Genomic DNA, 12,738 nt, shown 5'->3' with positions numbered 1-12,738 from the left:
ACAGAGGGAGAGTGAGAGGGAGAAGCAGACTCCCTGATGAGCAGAGAGCCTGATGTGGGGCTCCATCCCAAGACCGATCTCAGGACCCTGAGATCATGACCTGAGGAAGGCAGATACTTAACTGACTGAGCCACCCAGGCATCCCATCACTAACAAGTCTTGATTAGGAATCGTAAGTAGCCTTTCAAACATAAAACCTGGTATTAAAGGTTATGTTCATGCAACCAAGCTAAGTTTCATTTTCAAACATTTGAAAAAATTTTATTGGACGCTTTCTACAACTTCAGTGTTTAACATGTTCCCTAGTATTTTACATTTCATTTTCTTCTCATAATTGTATACTATAACGAAAGAAGATAATGAATTTTTCACTACTCCCCCAGACAGACATCCCTAATTCTCCTCAGGTTCACCCCAGGATGCTATGCAAATATCATTTTCAGTATCTGCCATGGATTTCAAAAGGCTGGGAAACACTGGTTAAAAACAAAAACAAAAACAAACACAAACAAAAAAGAACCCAACAAACAACAAAAAATGTTAATGTAGAAAGAGCTACATCATGGAGAACCAAACTGGAAGAACAGCCATGGGGACCAGAAATTCAGTTGTTCTGAGTGTCCCCAAAGGGGTGCACTTGGTCCTCACATGCAGGCTCCAGGAAGATGGCTTTTGGTCAAATCCCAAGAGTCAGCTCTGCCCAAAAAGAGAGGCTAGGAAAGTTCTGACAGAGTCTGGCTGACCAACTGTCAGAATGTTGCAGAAGATGATTCAAACTTTACAGCATGACTGGTCTAGGGAACCTGAACCACCTCTTCTGACCTTAAGATTCTCTGATTCCGTAACTGCCAGTTCAGGAAGTCTTCCAGCTTCTCCCTAAATTTCTGGTATGAAAAGACATTAAATCATCTCGGAATGTCAATAAAAAACCACTGGCATGCCATAACTGGCAGAAAGATAGTGAAATAAGATCAATACAACACACACAGAAGGATCATTATGTCTATTGTCTTTAACCTCGAAAAATTACCCATGGAAACACAGACATTAACCATGGCTCAGGGTTCTAGCCTTTACAAACCATCCACTAACTACTAGATACTAGGAAAGTCAATTTCCTCTAACTTAATTTCCTTACCAAAACAAACAATGGGGATGAGGTAGAGAAGCTTAGTTGATTTCTAGGGGTCTTCTCGGCTATAAATTTTTATCTAAGATTGTAGATATGATTTCTCTTGGTTTAGCCATTCTCACATATACAATGAATATAGAAGGGTGTCTTTCATGGAGGCTAGTTCAATTAATTTTCCATATTTACTAAATAAGCATACCCTGTATGTGAGTCTCCGTCTTGAACACACATCAAACTTCAGTAGAGAGGAGAGATTACAAAAAGGCAGGTTAAAGGCCAGCATACCCAACGAGGCCCTTGAAAGACTGAAATGACTCAGATTATATGGAAAATGAGGATGTGGAAGAAAAGGAATCCAAGATGGTGACCATGAGGGAAATGAAATAAGTTCTCCCACCCATCGTGTCCCCTGTAGCAACACAGCAACCATCGTGTGTGCCTTGAACAAAAGGCAGGTCATCGCTGCTTTAGGACCAAGGGATTTGCCAGAGGTTCAGGAAATAGAAGATTGGAGGTTGAGTCGCAAGTAAACGTGGGTGGCACCAGGGGGAGAGGCGCCTCTTGGTTCACCTGAGACAACATGGAGACCAATTCCCGAAAAGTTACTGACCAGGCTCTAGGAAGCCAGGAGTTTCTATAAAGAGCACAGGTGCTCATCAAAACCTTGTTAGCCTGCCTGGGTGTGGGTGAGTTTTGCAGACTGAGGTTATCCAAGAATTCCTGCCATGCGAATGCAAACCACCCACGTTAATGGTACGTGGTGTCTTCTGTTCATTCATCAACTTCATGTCTTTATGTAATATAATTTTTCCATAACAGCATTTGTTGTATATGCCAGATAATCCTGGAAATGCTGGCAAAGGGAGATTTTTTCACCTGGGAGTGTTCTTTGAAATAAATTACTTAGGAGGATTCACGAATCATCAAATGGAAAAGAGGAGAAGCTTCACAAAATGAGTAAGGTCCAGTTTCCGCAGTGCCAGACTTCTAAAGCTACCTGGGTGCACAGACATGCATTCAACTCTCAGTGTGCAAAGGTTGTGAGGACAGAACAGGATGACAAACGTTAAGAGCGTCATCAGCCATAAATCCCAATACACATCACAGAGAAGGTATGTCGGGGTTAAGGGTAGTGGTAGTGGTTTGGTCACAGAGCAGCTCCTCATTCCAACCAACTTCCCTACAATAAAAAGGCCTAATTTTTCTCTCTGATCATTTGGGTAGCATCTAAACAGTGCCTGTTTCTAAAAATCATTATTCTAGGCAAGTTTGTCACTCAGCTGTGCTCTGTCATTTTAACCGAGCGTTCTAACACCACTTCAGTCCGTTATGTAATCCCCGTTTTCCCCCATTTTGAATGTCTCTTTGTTGTTTATGGCTCTGCTCTCACATGGGAACTTGTCTGAAAGGTCTGGGTGCTTTCAGTCGGGCCTTATCAGAGATCACAGTGATTGGAACTCTCTGTGTTTTACTGCTTCTATCTCATTAATGCCAGCACTAATTTGTGGTCCAATCCAATACCACCCCCATAAGATCTGCATGAATACACACTGGATTTCAATCTGCCATTCAACAAGCATGAAGTCCTTTATGTTCATTATTAGCCAATCAGACAGCTCCGGGTTCCCTTCTCTGCATTTTTTTCCATAGTGAAATCATTTTGTTATTATCCCAAAGCAGTTGCTTGGTAGGAGATATTAGAAAAAAAAAAAAAAAAAAACAATGACAATGGGAGCAGCCCTTCCTCCTCTTCCTTTTTCTCCAGCGAATGCACCTGTTTTAACCTGTTACTAAAACCTTTAATTGAGACTCCAGTTCAAATGGAGTCGCCAATGTGTTTGTGAAAATCCTCCTTGCCCAAAATAGCTCCTACCCTGAGATATCTTGCAGTATATTATAAAATGGGCCTATTTTTTACCCTCTGAGAAGCAGAAGGACTGTTGAGATGAAAACGAATTCATGCTCCAGCAGAGAATGAAACCAGGTTCCCAACCCAAGTGGACCGATGGACCCAATGCCACATGCGTCAGGGTGACCTCATTCTGATACGTGCCATGTTCTTTTTCTGAAAACTGGGGCCTGGGGTCTTTCCCATGGGATGCTCCTTCATTCAATTTATATGGTTAAATGACTTCCCTTTCACATCATTTCAACCCCATGCATCATTACCAGAAGTACTCCATTCTGCCATAATATTCTGCGTTTCTTGTTCCAACAAATGCCTTGTCCTTCCTGTTCCTCACGTAATTTTCGGTTCTGCACCAAATTTCACGTGCGCAATGGCTTCGAGTAGGTTTGGCTACTCATATTTTGAGATAAATTGAAACCAGGGTGAAAGTTGGTAAACAAAGGGAAACAATACGCAGCAGAGTGTCTCGTTCGACAGAAAGACCTAGTGAATTTCCAAAAGGGTGCTTTTTTTTTTCCTTTCCTTTTTAATGATCAAAGGCAGAAAATCTCAAAAGTGAGTATTTTCTCACACAATAAGGATCTGAGAACTATTTTTTTTCACCTCCCACTGAGACCTGGTTTCACAGGTTGTGTTCCCCAGGAAGCGAACTCTGAGAAGCTGATTTAGGTCCAGAGGCACATTTGGGCGTGCCCTGGTTCCATACCCATGGAAGAAAAGGAAGCAAGCTGGGCTGTGGAGCAGGTACAAGGTCTCAGCCAACCCCACAGGGAAGTCTAGAGCAAGAATGGCCCTTCGGGGTTCTCCCCCACCTCCAGGAAGGGAGGAGGGGACTTTATATTTCCGCACCACGAGATGAGGGCTGTCCCCACCAGGCGCGTGACCTTGGGCAAGAAGGCACTTTCTCCACCAGGTGGCAATTTCCAGAGAGACATTAGCCAAAACCTTCTCAGTGGCTAGAGCACTAAGGCCTTTAATCCTCAAGCGGGGATCTGGACGATGCTGCACAGCTTCCAAAGAAGGGTAAACACTTAGAATATAAAATTTCTGATTAACCACCTTAAGCCAAAACAGGTGAAAGGAGGCGTATTTGCTTGTCAGAAAGCCACAGCCTGAGGGGCAGCACCTAATCTAGTCTGCGAGGGGCCCTGAAATACGGATGGTCGCTGGCAGCACGTCTTCCTGCTCTCCGTTTGCCTCCCCCAGCTCACCAGCATCAACAGGAAGGAGCTCAGCCCCTCCTCTGGCACCCTGATTTCTGCACTCACCCCGGAGGCCCCTCTAGATCACCTGGCTCAGGCAGCCAGTGGAGCCTACATCTGTCGGCCTTGCAGGACTATAACCCACGGAGAAAGAATTCCTGACCAGCTACTACCCACAGGGCACAGCCGTTTTTCTGTGCAGGAACCACAGCAGTGCGCGCTCGGCAAAGTTCAAGACGCCAAGTTAAACCGGAAGGCAAATAATCTGAGGCATCTGGAATTGGCCACCCAGAAGCATTTTGTGGGAGTAGGGCCCAGTGCTAGAGAGCAAGATTCGAGCTCTCCGTTTCTTCCCAGCCACTTTCCCCACCAGGGATGTCTTTTGTGGCTTGATCCCTAAGTAGTCTTCTACGAAGACCATCTGTGTTGACTGATGCCAACTATAGGACAAACAGAAGCCTGCCTCTGAAACAATGCCTTATCTGTAGCCTACAGATGATGGACAGAACACCCCAAGATACAAAAAGGCTACATACATTAGCAGACTGAAGACTGGGGCAAGTTCACACACGTGTGACATAAATCACGCTGCCCACGGTGGGCAAAAGGATGCAAGGAAAGCTCTGAAGGAAAGGATTTCCAAAAAACTATAATCATAGAGAAACCCAACTTCCTTTGTCACTTATTGACATGGGCACGCTGGACTGTGGCCCAAATTTCCAGTCTCTGATCATGAAGAAGGAATTCATTAAAGATAATCTAGTTAAGCTGCTGGATCCCAGATACATTTTGCCATTAGACATTCAGAGTAGAATCTTACATTTCATTAAGATTTGGTCACAGCATTCCCCAGGAGGTATGGATGTCAGTGAAGTGGAAGAAGTGTACCTTGATCTTCTTAGGAAAGGTATTCCGTTTCCTCCTCAGATGCTGAGGCTGAATCAGCAAGATGAGAGATTGCTCAGGTCTCATTGACTCTTACTGTACCAGCTCTTCTTTTTGAAATTGTTCTCCAGAGCTCTACTATTACATTGGCCCCAAACCAGATCAGACAATTGCACAGAGAATTGGATATGGTGAAAATGAATGTGAGGGTGCTGTCCACCATCCTGAAGCAGAGCCCCTGTATTCCTGGGTCTGAAAACCATGAAGACATAAAGCTACTGCAGAAACTTTGTAAGATGAGTCAGGAGACACAGGTCAGGATTGTGGATCTGCTCATGGTAATAGAGAATAAAGATGTAACTGTTGCGCTAATTTAAGAGAACGAGGATTTCAATTATGCTATCCTTGGATGAGAGCTTTACTCGAAAACAACAAAGGATTTTGGAGCAAAATAAGAACCAGAGGGAAGATGCCAGTAGCACCAGTGAACTTCCTGTTCCTGTGATCTCCCTGACCTAAGTCCCAGGCCTTCAGTGCATGGGGCCACTCTGGGAGAGCTCAGCCCCATGAATGCTCAGCTTTCAGACTTAAAGTCCTGCTATAACAAACAACTGGAAACCAAGTCTTCATCCACAAATGGATTTGTTAGCTCTGATAAACACAGGAAACACCCCTGTTTACTCAAATGACCAGGCAAAACCTCACCTGAAGTCCTACATATGAGAGTGTTCCAGAATATTCAAATGCAATGTTCCTATTGTAGCCAGTTAGTCTACAGACCATTCCAGAAACACTGTCAAGCCAGAGACTGTCATCCTTGCCCCGTAATCACTCAACAATGACAAAGAATGATCTCCAGCCATCCAATTACTACGAGGTAATAGAGTTTGATCCCTTAGCTCCTGCTGTCACTACAGAAGCTATGTATTTAAAAAACTGATGTTTATCACAACAAAAGAGCTCCAAGTCACAGTGACCATTGAGGTGAAAGTGGATGACGGGCATGTTAGCTACATAAGAGACACCAATTCTCTAAAAGGTAGACCTTGGGGTGCCTGGATGTCACGGTGGTTTAAGCATCTGCCTGTGGCTCAGGTCATGATCCCAGCATCCTGGGATCGAGCCCCACATGGGGCTCCCTGCTCAGTAGGGAGTTTGCTTCTCTCTCTGTCCTTCACCCCACTCATGCACGTGCTCTCTCTCCCTCTCTCAAATTAATAAATAAAATCTTTTTTAGAAAAAATTATACATCTTGGGCAGCTCTGAAGCTCAGAATATAAGACCTACCTGTGCATGAAAACCATGGTGGAACATTTCTCTTCTGCAGTAATGAAGTTTAACAGAATAGGAACCGTTCCAGAGTAACATTAACGGTTGCTGAGCACAGCACCACCTTTATCTCAAAAGGCCTCGGTTTAACATACACTCACTTAAAACTTCAGCAGAAGAAAAATTCATTGTACTAATGCCAACCAGTTTAGTTAGGGCATTTATGGTTCACAGGCCTTCCTACATTTATAAGAGAAGACCTCGCACAGCTCTGAGAAGAATAGATAAAGATTACTTTATTACAAAATAATAAGACTAGGGGGCGCCTGGGTGGCTCAGTCGATAAGCATCTGCCTTCGGCTCAGGTCATGATCCCAGGGCGCTGGGGTCGAGCCCCCGCATCAGGCTCCCTGCTTAGCAGGAAGCCTGTTTCTCCCTCTCCCACTTACCCTGCTTGTGTTCCCTCTCACTGTGTCTCTGTCAAATCAATAAATAAAATCTTTAAAAAAAATAATAAGATTATGGAGTGCCTTCATTTAACTAAAGTAGAATGTAAAAGTCAATTTGTACTTCTTAACAGATGAACACAGGGGAAGGGAAGGAAAAAATAAAATAAGTTAAAAACAGAGAGGGAGGCAAACCATAAGAGACTTATCTCCAGAGAACAAACAAACTGAGGGTTGCTGGAGGGACAGGGGGGCAGGGGGAAGCCTAAGTGGGTGATGGGCAGTAAGGAGGACACTTGTTGGGATGAGCACCGAAATTACTGTAAGTGACGAATCACTAAATCCTACTCCTGAAACCAACACTACACTGTATGTTAACTAACTTCAACTTGAAAAAAACCTCAGAAGAAAAAAAGGCAATTTGTCCTTCTTTTTATATAAATGTTCTTGTTTAGAATAATCACTTGTAAAAGCTTTGATGACTGTAGTTTAATCATATGTCAGGCACCCTGAAGAGGCCACTGAACACTGTACCAGGTTGCTTTTGATTCTTTGTGATTCTGTTATTCTTTATAATACCAAATGTTCCTTTCTTTCCCCCTTTTTCCTGCAATTTGATATTTCTATTTGGTACAAACATCCAGAATAAATTGTGCGTTTATGTCACAAATTATGATGACAAATTACCACTGAAACAAAACAACACACCCAAAAAAATGTAGTTCCAGCCCATGTTCATGAAGGACAAACTTCCGTTACTCCTGGTGTAAAAGAAAGTAAAGAACTGGGTTTATGTCTCGGTGCCTTAAAGCCACATTTCAACTTCCCCAGACTCCGCTTCTCCACGAGGGTTGAGGCTCAGGGTACGAACTCCATCTTCCTCGAAGGGTTTCCTTGAGAGACAACGAATGTGAACCCACATTATAGACCACAGAGCGCTCCACAGAGAGAGCTTCTGGTATCTGGCACGGAGTAAGTGCTCGAAAGATCTCCGTTGAACGGATAAAGGACTAGGATTCCAGTACCTCGCATTCCTGCGGGAGCCTGTGGCCTCGGGGTTCCTGCCAGCACACTGCCAGGTGGGGCTCGGTCTAGCAGTAGGTGTCACAAACAGGAGGGCGGAGTGTGAAGTGGAGGCATGCTCTCCGCTGTGACAAACAGCACAGCGAAAAGACAAGGATGTTCTCTCCCCCGACGGCATGGCGTTGCTCTCGCGCACCAGGAGAGGTCTCCAGAAGCAATGGTTGTCATTGCCTGCTTGCGTCTGAAAAATAGGTCTTTATCAATGATGCCTCCCCCAGAAATGATCTGTATGATGACACGCTCCACCGCTCAAGGGAGAGCTCTCCCTGAGCACGCTCTCCCTGCGAGCCACCTGGTTTTCGGAGTCCTGTAGAGACATTGTCAGAGGAGGTGGATTCCACGGTCCCCTCCTCGCGGATCTAAAATGCAAAAAAGCTCTGGAAACCAATTTTCTGCCCTACCCCATTTGGTGGTAAAACCTGACCTGAGCTGATAATGCGGTTGCTTATGATGTGTATTTCCTCTTCCTGGTGTATTTCACTTAGTAGAAATATGACGGCGCTCGATCATCGGGCGCTACCGACCCCTGACAGTGGCTGTACCCAGCATACGGCGCAGGTGCTGTAGGGCCCAGCCCAGGCTCCCGTTGGGGACTCCAGTAGATCTGTAAGGTTCGTCAAAATCTATTGAAGAGTTTCTATGTATCAGAAACTGTTCTAAATCCTTTGCATCTGTTATCCAAATTTCTTTTCACATAATCTGAGCATCTGTTCCCTTTTACAAATGAGGAAACTGAGGCGCGTGGAGGCTCCAGGAATTGCGCCTTCACACAGCAAGTAAGCAGTGGAGCTGGGGATTGAAACCTGGCAGCCTGAACCCAGTTTGCCTCCTCCCTTGGCCGCAGACTCATCTTGGCAAATCCTACAGGAGTCAGCCACAGGCGAAATGAGCTGCCCCTTAGGAGACATATTCAAAATCTGTGGTGACTGTGGTAGTTGTAATTTCTACTTGTACTAATTAGGGTCCTCCAGAGAAACAGAACCAGTAGAGTGTAGCTGTGTGTGGGGGGGGGAGGATGTGTAGAGAAAGAGAGATTTTAAGGAGGCGGCTCACATATTTATGGAGGTTGGCAAATCCCAAATCCTGAAATCTGTAGGGCAGGCTGGCAGGCTAGGGAAGGGTTGATCTTACAGCTTGAATCTGAAGGCAGTGTGGAGGCAGAAGTCCCCCTTCCTGGCGGGACCTCTCTGTCTTTTTCTCTGAAGGCCTTCAGCTGATTCCATGAGGCCCGTTATGGAGGGTGACCTGTTTTACTCAAAGTTTACTGACTTAAATGTTAATCACTTCTAAAAAATAGCCTCACAGGGGCTCCTGGGTGGCTCAGATGGCTAAGTGTCTGCCTTCGGCTCAGGTCATGATCTCCAGGTCCTGGAATCGAGTCCTGCATCAGGCTCCCTCCTCAGCAGGGAGTCTGCTTCTCCCTCACCCTCTGCCTCTCCCCCTGCTTGTACTCTCTCTGTCTCTCTCTCTCTCTCAAATGAATAAATAAAATCTTTAAAATAAATAAATAAATAAATAAATAAATAAATAATACCTTCACAGCAACATCTAGAGTGGTAAATGACCACATACTTGGCCCTAGCCAAGTTGATGCATAATATTAACCATCATGCTGCTCTTAACATTATCCGGTCTGAACTGGGTCTGTTTATGCTTAAGATTATTGTTTCATGAGACTGAAAAATGAGCAATTTAGCAGATAATTCAATGTTGCTCTTGAAGAAAGAGATGCTTCTGATCGCAGGCCCCCTCTGACCCACCTCTGTGCAGACAGGGTATGGGGTTAATAAGAAACAAGCTGGGCCCCCTCGTTTTCACTGGAAAAGGCTGCCTCCTGCATCTACGGCATTGCATCTGTTAGTACCACTCAGTGCACAAATGACAGAAATTCAACTTGAACCAGATTAAGCAAATAGAGGCTTATTACCAGGATGCGGAGACCAATGAAGATAAACTGAGCCTCTCCTTCCTCTGATGCTTCGAGTCAAGCAATTAGCAGACATTTCACTAATATCAAATGAGGGAAGGGGCAGCTAAGGAATGAAGCAGAAGTTTCCGGCCTCACACAGCTCCTGCATATGACCTTCAATGTCCATGCCCTCCAGCCATCCGCCACCAACCACCTCCAGCCCACCAGATGTGGGATCAGGGAGTCAAAAAAGTCCTACACTATAACTACTTTATTCCAAATCAGAACGGAAATGAATTGAGGGTATATCTTTATATATCTCATCTTCCAACTGGCAGAAAACAGAAATGGCTCCTAAGAAGGGATGGATGAGATAAGAGACACCCATGGCCCATTTTCTTTACCAGAAATGAAGGCTTCGGGGCCCTTCAGGGACTCTAGGGCCTTGAATGGGTTGGTGGGGGAGGTGGGAGAGTAAATAATCTGGAGCATAGGGACCCCAGCACATTGGAATATAATCTACCCTCAGTACCTCAAGTGAATTCTCATAGACTACGTTAGACAAAATCAGATTACAGAACAGAAGATGGGTTTTCCAGTAAAGATTTCCCACAGCTTCAACTACGTTTTCCCCATTCCGAGGGTACAAAAAGGAAGAAAAAAAAAAAAACAGGCCTAAAAGAAAACTAAATATATAGCCTTCAAATAACTGGGAGTGGGAAATGATGGAGTTTCAGATCCAGTAGAAGAGGCAAGGGGAATTCATTCACTACACATGAAGACAGATAAACATTTTGGAAAAGCTTCTCCAATGAAGGATAAACAAGATGAAATGAGAGGACAAGACACTATTCAAACACAGGAAGCAAAAGAGGAGGAAGAAATGCATGGGAAGAAGGAGGGAAAGGAGGAAGGAAAGGAGGGAGAGGGGGAGGGAGCCAAGAGATGTTTCCTAACCAGCCGCTCACATGGCAGGACCTAGGCTGAGTTTTCTCATTGCTCTGTGTCCCTTGGTTCCCACCCAACTTCTGGCCAGGATTCCCTCTAGTCTTCCCACCTGTGAGGCACCCAACATCCATCTGACCAATTCCTTCTTCTGCTTACGTGAACCAAAGTTGAATTTCACTGTATAAAACCAAGAACCTAAAATGATACATATGGTGAACAATAATCCATTTCAACAGAAAACTAAGATTAAGTAACCAAGAGAACCAGAGATACAAAACACGTATAGATGTTTCAAACTTTGCCAAAATATAATAAAATAATACGACGAAAACAGGAGGCAGGGAAGGAAAATGGAAGTGGGGGTGTTAATTTCCTCAACCTTTCTTAGCAGGGAATTAAGAGATGCTAATTAAAATAGAAACATGTAGTTTTAAGAACCATAATGACTCATAATGTTTCTTCTAATCATTTTATAAATCCTAGAGTGAAACTTCAGCGAATGTAGGTGACAAAGCTTAAGGTGGGGAGAATGGACTTTACCAAAAACCTTGCAGCTGCTTCCTTCAACCACAACTTTAGCAAATGTGTCTACGAGATGCCACACGTGAGGCTGAGTGCCAGGCTTATCCTGGAGAAGAACCTGACACAGTCCCTGCCTTCATCAGGCTGACCGTCTGGTGGGAGAACCCGGCTGAACATCAAGTGGACAAATGAATATGAAATTCTAACTGTGATAAATGTGTGAAGGAAAAGAACACACTTGACAAAGTGCGAGCAAGACCCTCTTGACAAGGAGAGGGCGACATTTAAAAAGAGACTTCAAAGTTGGGGAAAAAAACAGTCTCACCAAGATGGAAGGAGAGGTAATACCAGACAGAGGGGACCACAGGCACAGTAATCCCAAGAAAGGTACCTTAGTCCGCTGGGGAGACGATAACAAAAATACTAGAGACTGGATGGCTTATAAATAATAGAATCTTATTTCTCCATCAGGGGAACAACAGGATGACTTGCGTAGGTATGGAGTCTGCTGCGCTGTGGTTGGAAAGTGGTCTGGTGGGCTGCAAGCACAGAATGGGGAAGACAGGTTAGAGCAGTGGTCCAGGGGAGGGGAGAACTGATGTGTCCGTTCCATTGGGCTGATGGCAGTGAAAATGGAGATGAAGACCTACTGGAACACCATTTTGGAAGTAAAATCAAAATCTGAGGTGATGGATTAGATGCAAGAAGTAGGGGAGAGAAAGAAATCAAGAAGGACTCCCAGGTTTCTGGGGGTAGGCTACCAAGTGATAACCGTTTACTACAGTAAACGCTCTGCGATACATGTTTTGGGGAGGGGCTCTTAAGAAGTTCAGACATGTCATTACTGAGACACTCGGAAAACTTCCAAGCGGACATGTCAGATATGCCACTGCTTCTGAAGCTCAGAAGAGAGGCTTCAGCTGGAATCATCATGACACCGAAGCTATTTAAAAACATGGGAATGGAGAGGATCCCCAAAAATGAAGTGTGGAGGAAAGGGGGGACCTAGGACCAATTCCCGAGACAATCAGGTACTCACAGGTAGAATAGAGGAGAAGGATCTAGGGGGTTAGATATAAAACCAGAAGAGACTGGTGCCCCAGTGTAAAAGAGGAGGGGGTTTTCAACTCTGTTGACTGCCACTCCTGAGCCAAATAAAGTGAGGACTGAAGAGGGTCCGTCATACCGGGCAATCCATAAAGACGATAGGCGTATTTTTGGTGGAGATATGAAGACAAGAGACAGGCAGCTCTTTTGAGAAGGCCGACAGCAAGGAGAAGCAGAGAAATGGAGCAATTACAAGAGAAAGATGGGGTGAAGGGAGGAGCCTGAGAAGGAGGAGCCTGTGTGACCCAGCAGAAAGTGGGGAGAGGGAGGGGAGGGAAGAGGAGAAGGCACAAAGGTAACACGTGCAGGGAGGACGTGATGGGGAG

At 44.8% G+C, this 12,738-nt stretch overlaps 1 pseudogene; it reads left to right on the top strand.

The window, feature by feature from the left end:
* Positions 1–4,918: 4,918 nt before the first annotated feature.
* Positions 4,919–6,117, top strand: LOC125093678 (TOM1-like protein 1; annotated as a pseudogene).
* The last annotated feature ends 6,621 nt before the right edge of the window (positions 6,118–12,738 follow it).

This window comes from Lutra lutra, chromosome 2 (assembly GCF_902655055.1).
Source record: "Lutra lutra chromosome 2, mLutLut1.2, whole genome shotgun sequence".
In the NCBI taxonomy this organism is placed as follows: Eukaryota; Metazoa; Chordata; class Mammalia; order Carnivora; family Mustelidae; genus Lutra; species Lutra lutra.
This window is presented reverse-complemented; position numbering and strand designations above follow the sequence as displayed.